Source organism: Aethalodelphis obliquidens, unplaced genomic scaffold, assembly GCF_003676395.1.
Source record: "Aethalodelphis obliquidens isolate GAN/ISIS:26980383/991018 unplaced genomic scaffold, ASM367639v1 scaffold5, whole genome shotgun sequence".
Lineage (NCBI taxonomy): Eukaryota > Metazoa > Chordata > Mammalia > Artiodactyla > Delphinidae > Aethalodelphis > Aethalodelphis obliquidens.
In genome coordinates, this window is record NW_020837949.1 from 6,723,595 (window position 1) to 6,732,605 (window position 9,011).

The 9,011-nt window shown below is 41.3% G+C and overlaps 1 protein-coding gene across 1 annotated transcript in view; it reads left to right on the forward strand.

The window, feature by feature from the left end:
• The first annotated feature begins 8,439 nt into the window (after positions 1 to 8,439).
• Positions 8,440 to 9,011, forward strand: part of ZNF777 (zinc finger protein 777) — a 27,305-nt gene continuing 26,733 nt past the window's right edge. The window contains exon 1 of the mRNA XM_027101564.1: positions 8,440 to 8,549. The gene's annotated coding sequence lies outside the window, so the exon portion shown is untranslated. The remainder of the gene's footprint in view (positions 8,550 to 9,011) is intronic.

Below are 9,011 nucleotides of genomic sequence, written 5' to 3' on the forward strand. Positions count from 1 at the left end.
ACCGGGGAAAAAACGTAAAAAACACAAACACATGGAGGCTAAACAATACGTTACTAAGTAACCAAGAGATTACTGAAGAAATCAAAGAGGAAATCAAAAAATACCTAAAGACAAATGACAATGAAAACACAACGATCCAAAACCTACGGGATGTGGCAAAAACAGTTCTAAGAGAGAAGTTTAGCTATACAAGCCTACCTCAAGAAACAAGAAAAATCTCAAATAAACAATCTAACTTTAAACCTAAAGGAGCTAGAGAAAGAAGAACAAACAAACCCCAAAGTTAGCAGAAGGAAAGAAATCATAAAGATCAGAGCAGAAATAAATGAAATAGAAACAAAGAAATCAATAGCAAGGCTCAGTAAAACTAAAAGCTAGTTCTTTGAGAAGATAAACAGAATTGATAAACCATTAGCCAGACTCATCAAAAAAAAAGAGGGAGAAGACTCAAATCAATAAAATTAGAAATGAAAAAGAAGTTACAACAGACACCGCATAAATACAAAGCATCCTAAGAGACTACTACAAGCAACTCTATGCCAATAAAATGGACAACCTGGAAGAAATGGACAAATTCTTAGAAAGGTATAACCTTCCAAGACTGAACCAGGAAAAAATAGAAAATATGAACAGACCAATCACAAGTAATGAAATTGAAACTGTGATTCAAATTCTTCCAACAAACAAAAGTCCAGGACCAGATGGCTTCACAGGTGAATTCTATCAAACACCCATCCTTCTCAAACTCTTCCAAAAAACTGCATAGGAAGGAACACTCCCAAACTCATTCTATGAGGCCACCATCACCCTGATACCAAAACCAGACAAAGATACTACAAAAAAAATTACAGACCAATATCACTAATGAATATAGATGCAAAAATCCTCAGCAAAATACTAGCAAACAGAATCCAACAACACATTAAAAGGATCATACACCATGATCAAGTGGGATTTATCCTAGGAATGCAAAGATTCTTCAGTATATGCAAATCAATCAATGTGATACACCATATTAACAAACTGAAGAATAAAAACCATATGAACATCTCAATAGATGCAGAATTCAACACCCATTTATGATAAAAACTCTTCAGAAAGTGGGTATAGAGGGACACTACCTCAACATAATAAAGGCCATATAGGACAAACCCACAGCAAACATCATTCTCAATGGTGAAAAACTGAAAGCATTTCCTCTAAGATCAGGAACAAGACAAGGATGTCCACTCTCACCACTATTATTCAACATAGTTTTGGAAGTCCCAGCCACGGCAATCAGAGAAGAAAAAGAAATAAAAGGAATACAAATTGGACAAGAAGAAGTATAACTGTCATTGTTGGCAGATGACATGATACTATACATAGAGGATCCTAATGATGCCACCAGAAAACTACTAGAGCTAATCAATGAATTTGGTAAAGTTGCAGGATACAAAATTAATGCACAGAAATCTCTTGCATTCCTATACACTAATGATGAAAAATCTGAAAGAGAAATTAAGGAAACGCTCCCATTTACCACTGCAACAAAAAGAATAAAATACCTAGGAATAAACCTACCGAGGGAGACAAATGACCTGTATGTAGAAAACTATAAGACACTGATGAAAGAAATTGAAGATGATACCAACATATGGAGAGACATACCGTGTTCTTGGATTGGAAGAATCAATATTGTGAAAATGACTATACTACCCAAAGCAATCTACAGATTCAATACAATCCCTATCAAATTACCAATTGCATTTTTTATGGAACTAGAACAAAAAATCTTAAATTTTTACGGAGACACAAAAGACCCCGAATAGCCAAAGCAGTGTTGAGGGAAAAAAACAGAGCTGGAGGAATCAGACTCCCTGGTTTCAGACTATACTACAAAGCTACAGTAATCAAGACAATATGGTACTGGCACAAAAAGAGAAATATAGATCAATGGAACAAGATAGAAAGCCCAGAGACAAACACCCGCACCTATGGTCAACTAATCTATGACAAAGGAGGCAAGAATATACAATGGAGAAAAGACAGTCTTTTCAATAAGTGGTGCTGGGAAAACTGGAGAGCTACATGTAAAAGAATGAAATTAGAACACTCCCTAACACCACACACAAAAATAAACTCGAAATGGATTAGAGACCTAAATGTAAGACCGGACACTATAAAACTCTTAGAGGAAATCATAGGAAGAACACTCTTTGACATAAATCACAGCAATATCTTTTTTGATCTACCTCCTAGAGTAATGGAAATAAAAACAAAAATAAATAAATGGGACCTAATGAAACTTAAAAGCTTTTGCACAGGGTTTCCCTAGTGGCACAGTGGTTGAGAGTCCGCCTGCCAATGCAGGGGACATGGGTTTGTGCCCTGGTCCGGGAAGGTCCCACATGCCACAGAGCGGCTGGGCCCTGTGAGCCATGGCCGCTGAGCCTGCGCTTCTGGAGCCTGTGCTCCGCAACCGCAGAGGCCAGAACAGTGAGAGGCCCACGTACCGCAAAAAAAAACCAAAAAAAACAAAAACTTTTGCACAGCAAAGGAAACCAGAAACAAGACGAAAAGACAATCCTCAGAATGGGAGAAAATATTTGCAAACGAATCAACAGACAAAGGATTAATCTCCAAAATATATAAACAGCTCATGCAGATCAATATTAAAAAAACAAACAACCCAATCCAAAAATGGGTAGAAGACCTAAACACACATTTCTCCAAAGAAAACATACAGATGGCCAAGAGGCACATGACAAGCTGCGCAGCATCACTAATTATTAGAGAAATGCAAATCAAAACTACAGTGAGGTATCACCTCACACCAGTTAGAATGGGCATCATCAGAAAACCTACAAACAACAAATGCTGGAGAGGGTGTGGAGAAAAGGTAACCCTCTTGCACTGTTGGTGGGAATGTAAATTGATACAGCCACTATGGAGAACAGTAAGGAAGTTCCGCAAAAAACTAAAAATAGAATTACCATATGACCCAGCAATCCCACTCCTGGGCATATACCCAGAGAAAACTATAATTCAAAAAGACACATGCACCTCAATGTTCATTTCAGCACTGTTTACAATAGCCAGGTCATGGAAGCAACGTAAATGTCCATCGACAGACGAATGGATAAAGATGTGGTACATATATACAATGGAATATTACTCAGCCATAAAAGGAATAAAATTGGGTCATTTGTAGAGACGTGGATGGATCTAGAGACTGTCATACAGAGTGAAGTAAGTCAGAAAAAGAAAAACAAATATTGTATATTAACGCATATATGTGGAACCTAGAAAAATGGTACAGATGAACCAGTTTGCAGGGCCGAAATTGAGACACAGATGTAGAGATCAAACGTATGGACACCAACAGGGGAAAGCCGCGGGGTGTGGGGTGATGGTGTGATGAATTGGGCGATTGGGATTCACATGTACACACTGATGTGTATGAAATGGATGACTAATAGGAAACTGCTGTATAAATAAATTAAATTAAAACAAAAAGAAAATCCAAAATTATTAATACTGGATTTCTCATCTTACATTCATCTGAAAAGAATCACCATAGAGTAGTCAACATAGGAGCCTCTTACTGGGATATTAGCTGATGAGTTGACTTCTGGGTCCCATCAAAATTCCAGATGGCTTATTTCCAGAAATTTATAAGCTCATTCTAAAATTCACATAGAAGTTCAAGGGATCCTGAGTAGCCCAAAACAATCTTGAAAGAAAAGAACAAGGCTGAAGGGCTCAAACTTTCTGATTTTGAAACCTACCACAAAGTGACAGTAATCAAAACAGTGTGTACTGGTATAAAGATAAGATATAGATCAATGGAATAGAATTAAAATAAATTATCACATTTATGGTCAATTGATTTTTTTGACAAAAGTACCACGACAATTCAATGGGGGTAAATAAATAGTCTTCTTAACAAATGGTGCTGGGACAACTGGACTTCCACATACAAAGGTATGATGTTGGACCCCTGCCTCACAATTTATACAAAAATTAACTGAAAATGAGTCACAGACCTGAATGTAAGAGCCAAAACTACAAAACCCTCAGAAGAAAAATGGGCATAAGCCTCCATGTCCTTGGATGAGGCAATGGTTGTTTAGATATGACACCAGAAAAACAAACAACAAAAGAAAAAATAGGTAAACTGAATTTCCTCAAAATTAAAATATTTTGTCATTCAAAAGACCCTTTCAATAAAGTGAACATACAACCTACAGAATGGGAGAAAATATTTGTGAATATTATATTTGATGAGGTACCTGTATCTAGAATATATATAGTACTTTTACAACCCAATTTTAAAATGGACAATTTTTTAAAAGTGATTTAAAAATGAGCAAAGGATTTGAATACACATTTCTCCAAAGCAGATATACAAATGGCCAATAGCACAAGAAGAAATGCTCAGCATCACTGATCATTAGGGAAATGCAAATCAAAAGCACCATCAGATACCACCTCACACCTGTTAGAATGGCTACTATCAAAACAAAACAAAACAAACAGAAAATGGTAAGTGTTGGTGAAGATGTGGAGAAACTGGACCTGTTGAGCACTGTTGGTAGGAAAGTATAATGGTGCAGCTGCTGTGGAAAACATTATGATGGTTCCTCAAAACATTAAAAATAGAACCCATTATGATCCAGCAATTCAGCTTCTGAGTATACAGCCCTAAAGAATTGAAAGCAGGGTCTCAAAGAGATATTTGTGCAGCCATGGTCATAGCAGCATGACTCGCAACAGCCATAAGGTGGCAGCAACCCAAGTGTCCCTCCACGGAGGAATGGATCAGCAAAGTATGATCTATACACACAATGGAATATTACTCACCTCTAAAGTGGAAGAAAATTGTGACACATGCTACAACACGGATGAATCTTGATGGCTGACATTATGCTAAGTGAAATAAACCAGTCACAAAAAGACAAGTAGTGTAGGATTCTACTTATATAAGGTGCCTAGAATAGTCAGATTCATAGAGACAGAAAGAGGAATGGTAGTTGCCCAGAGCTGGAGCTGGGGAAATGGGGAGTAATTGTTTGATGGGTATGGAGTTTTAGTTCTGCAAGATCAAACGAGTTCTGGAGATTGGCTATACAACAATGTGAATGTCCATACTGACTCTGAAAGGTACACTTAAAAATGGTTAAAATTGTAAATTTTATGTGTATTTTACCACAATTTAAAAAAATTGTAATGGGCAAAGTTCTGAATAGACGTGGCTCCAAAGAAGACATACAAATGACCAATATGCACATAAAAAGATGCTCGACATCATTAGCCATTAAGGAAATGTAAATCAAAACCACGGTGAGATGGGCTTCCCTGGTGGCGCAGTGGTTGAGAGTCCACCTGCCGATGCAAGGGACACGGGTTCGTGCCCTGGTCCGGGAAGATCCCACATGCTGTGGAGCGGCTGGGCCCGTGAGCCATGGCCGCTGAGCCTGCGCGTCCGGAGCCTGTGCTCCGCCCCGGGAGGGGCCCCGGCAGTGAGAGGCCCGCGTACCGCAAAAAAATAAAATAAATAAAATTAAAAAAACACCACGGTGAGATACCACTGCACACCCATAGATAGCTATAATAAGAAAGAGAATCAGTGTCGGTGAGGATGTGGAGAAATCGGAACCCTCTTACACGGCGGGTGGGAATGAGAAGTGGTGCAGCTTCTTTGGAAAAACAATTTAGCAGCTCCTTAGATATACATATAGCTTATTCACTTCGTTGTACAGCAGAAACTAACACAACATTGTAAAGCAATTATCCTCCAATAAAAATATATATTAAATAGTTGGCCCAGCAATTCTACTCTTAGAATTCCACTCAAGAGAAATGAAAATATCCATCCACACAAAAATCTGTACACAAATGTTCACAGCAGCATTTTTGATAATCGTCAAAGAGTGGGAAAAAATCCAAATGTCTATCAAGTGATGAACTGATAAATAAAATTGGGTCTATCCATACAATGAAGTAACAAGGAATGATATACTATTCATGCTACAACATGGACGAACCTTAAAAAACCTTATGTGAGTAAAAGAAGCCAGTAACAACTGACCACATATGATATGATTCTGTTTATTTGAAATGTCCAAAATAGGCAAATCTGTAGAGACGGAAAGTGGATTAGTGGTTACCTAGGGCTGAGTGGGAGTGGCTAGGGGCAAATGGGGTACAGGGTTTCTTTTTGGAGTGATGAAAATATCCTAAATTTAGGTTATAGTGATGGTTGCATAACTCTGTGAGCATAATAAACCACTGAATTGTACACTTTAAGTGGATGGATTTAATGCTCTGTGAATTATATCTCAGTAAAGATGCAACTTGTATTAAAAGCTAAAAGACTCAATTCTAGGTTAAAGATCTAACTGTGTAAAAGCTAAACTGTAAACATCTTAGAATAAAAAATTGAGGCATATCCTTAAGGCATTGGGTAGGGAAGAAAAGAAACAAAAAATAAAAGTGCAAACCCTAAAAATAAAAGTACTAAATTTGATTATATTTAAAAATAAATGTTTGTGCAACATATATTACCATGAAAAATGTTAAGACAAGAGACAGACTGGGAGAAGATATTTGCCATGTGCACAACCTACAATGAATTATGCAGATGGTAACATCTAGAAACATAAAATGTATGCTTACAACAGCACAAAGGATGGTGGATAAATTCCTGTGAGGTTAAAGCGCCACAGGTGGAGTGGTATAATTTACGTGAAGCAGGCTGTTGAAAATTAAAGATGTATATTGTAAAATGTAGAGCAACCATTAAAAATGATGTATAACTAATAAGTGAGTGATGAAAATAGAATTACTAAAAAAAAAAAAATACTCAATCCAAAAGCAGGCCAAAGAAAAAAGTGTCATTGAATGTCTGGAACACAGAAAACAACTATGGTAAGTAAGATGGGAGACTTAAATGCAACCCTATCAGCAATCACCTTAAGTGTCTGGTGATCGAATTAATGTCCGGAATATGATTTTAAACACCTATAAACCAATAAGAAAAAGGCTTCACAACAGAAATACTGGCAAAGGATATGAAGAGAAAATTCACAGAGGAAGAAACCAAATCTCTCGTAAATATGAAAAGATGTTCAACTTCCTTAATAATCAGGAAGAAATACTATAATAATTATATTATAATCAAATATAAATAAAAAGTAAAATATACTGAACTGCCATTTCACACTCATCCTGCTGGCAAAGGTTTTAAGTCCATTATCAGTAAGTGTTGGCAAGGATCTGAAAACAGGACCTAGGCACTGCTGGTGGGAGTGCCACTGGGCCCCCTCTCTTTGGTGAGCACTTTGGGGAGCCCAGGGAAGATGAGAGCACTCCTGTCCCCAGTACTGAGCGTCTCTGTGTCTCGGTGTCCCTCTGAGAGCAGCTCTGCACGGTGGGCAAAGAGACATTTATGCAGATTCCCCTCTGGAGAATGGAAAGTAAACTGGAGTTTATTTATTCAATGAAATACTATACAGTGGTTAAAACGAATGAGCCAGATATGCTTGTTTAAACATGACTCTATCTCAAAAAACATAATGATGTACGAAAAAAAGCAAGTTCCAACAGGATATGGACTGAAGTACATCATTCACATAAAAATTTAAAATACCAAAACCAGCGGTATGCACTGTTTACTGACACGTGGTAGGAGAAGCACCGGGAAGGGAAGGGAAAGGATTGGGTGGCCCCGGCCTTCTCTCTACCCGTTACTTTCCATTTTTAAAGAGAGATCTGAGCCGACAGCAGACCAAGTCTTGCTCCTGTTGCCTCCCAGGGCAAGTGCCCTGGGCGGGACCACCACGCCCCCCCGTGCCTTTAGGTGAACAAATATAGTCTACTTTTGTCTCTTCTTAAGTTAGTTCCAGTTGGGTTTTCATCACTTGTAACCAGGAGGCCTGCTTATACTTTCTTTTTCAGGTCATTACCCGTTCATGCCACCTTGTACGTACTCCCTAAAAATGTGTATAAGTGAACCCGTCCAGGAAAGGGAGTCGCCAGCTCCAGGCTCTCCCATTCCTTTTGGGATCGCTCTGCTGGTTAGAAAGAGCATTCCTACAAGGGACCGAAGGAGCAACTTGGGGTAAACAAGTCACTTCCCCCCCCACCCCGCCCCCGGCCTCAGTTTCCTCCCAGACGCCGGGTCTGCCCCCTCCAGCCCCAGCTCTCTCTCTGATTCTCGGCATTCTGTCCTTTCAGGTCGAAAACAACACTCGGGCGTTTCACAAAAGCACCCAACCCCCTTGCTCCCCTGGAACCGGGGCTGCACGGAGCCGGTCACATGAACTCCGGGCGTTCTTTAGTGTGACGGGTTTTTTAGATCCCTTTGTGAGCGCAGGTTTTGAAAGGGAACGACCCGGGTTCTGGGTTTGAGAGGAGCGGGAGGATCCGGCGGTTGGAAGGCTGTCGGAGCCAATCAAGCCGCCTCCAGACCCCAGCACGTCGCCTCGGCCGCGCGCTGTTATTTCTCCTCCATTCTCCTGCCTCCGGGTCTCGCCCTAGGGTGCCCGAAGAGGCGAGGACCCCAGGTGAGAGGCCGGGGGCCCCGGGGGGTGGGAGGCCCGAGCGGTTCGGCCCGGGCGGCACGACGGGCTGGCCCGGGGCTCAGGGCGTGTCCGTCGCCGCCTGGCTGCTCGCTCGACACTGTTCGCTCCTACCGGCTGTAGATGGAGCTGTCTGGGTTCCTGCAGCCTCCGACGAGCCTCGGAGTGTTTCTCTTTAAACGGCCTGAGAGGGACATGCCTCCCAGGATGCAGTTTGTATCAACATGGCAGCTGCTGTGCAGCTCCCCTGCTGAAGAGGCGCCGGGACGGCAGCGCAGCTCGCAGCCGGGGCCGGGGCCGGAGCCGGGGTCGCAGCCGCGGCCGCAGAGGGGCCGGTGCTGAGGGCCGGGGCCCAGCTCGCGGCCGGGGCGCAGCCCGCCGGGCCGCCCGCACCGCCGCGCGACCCGCTCCGACGCCGCCGCCGGGCTCGGCCGCTCCGTCCCCGCC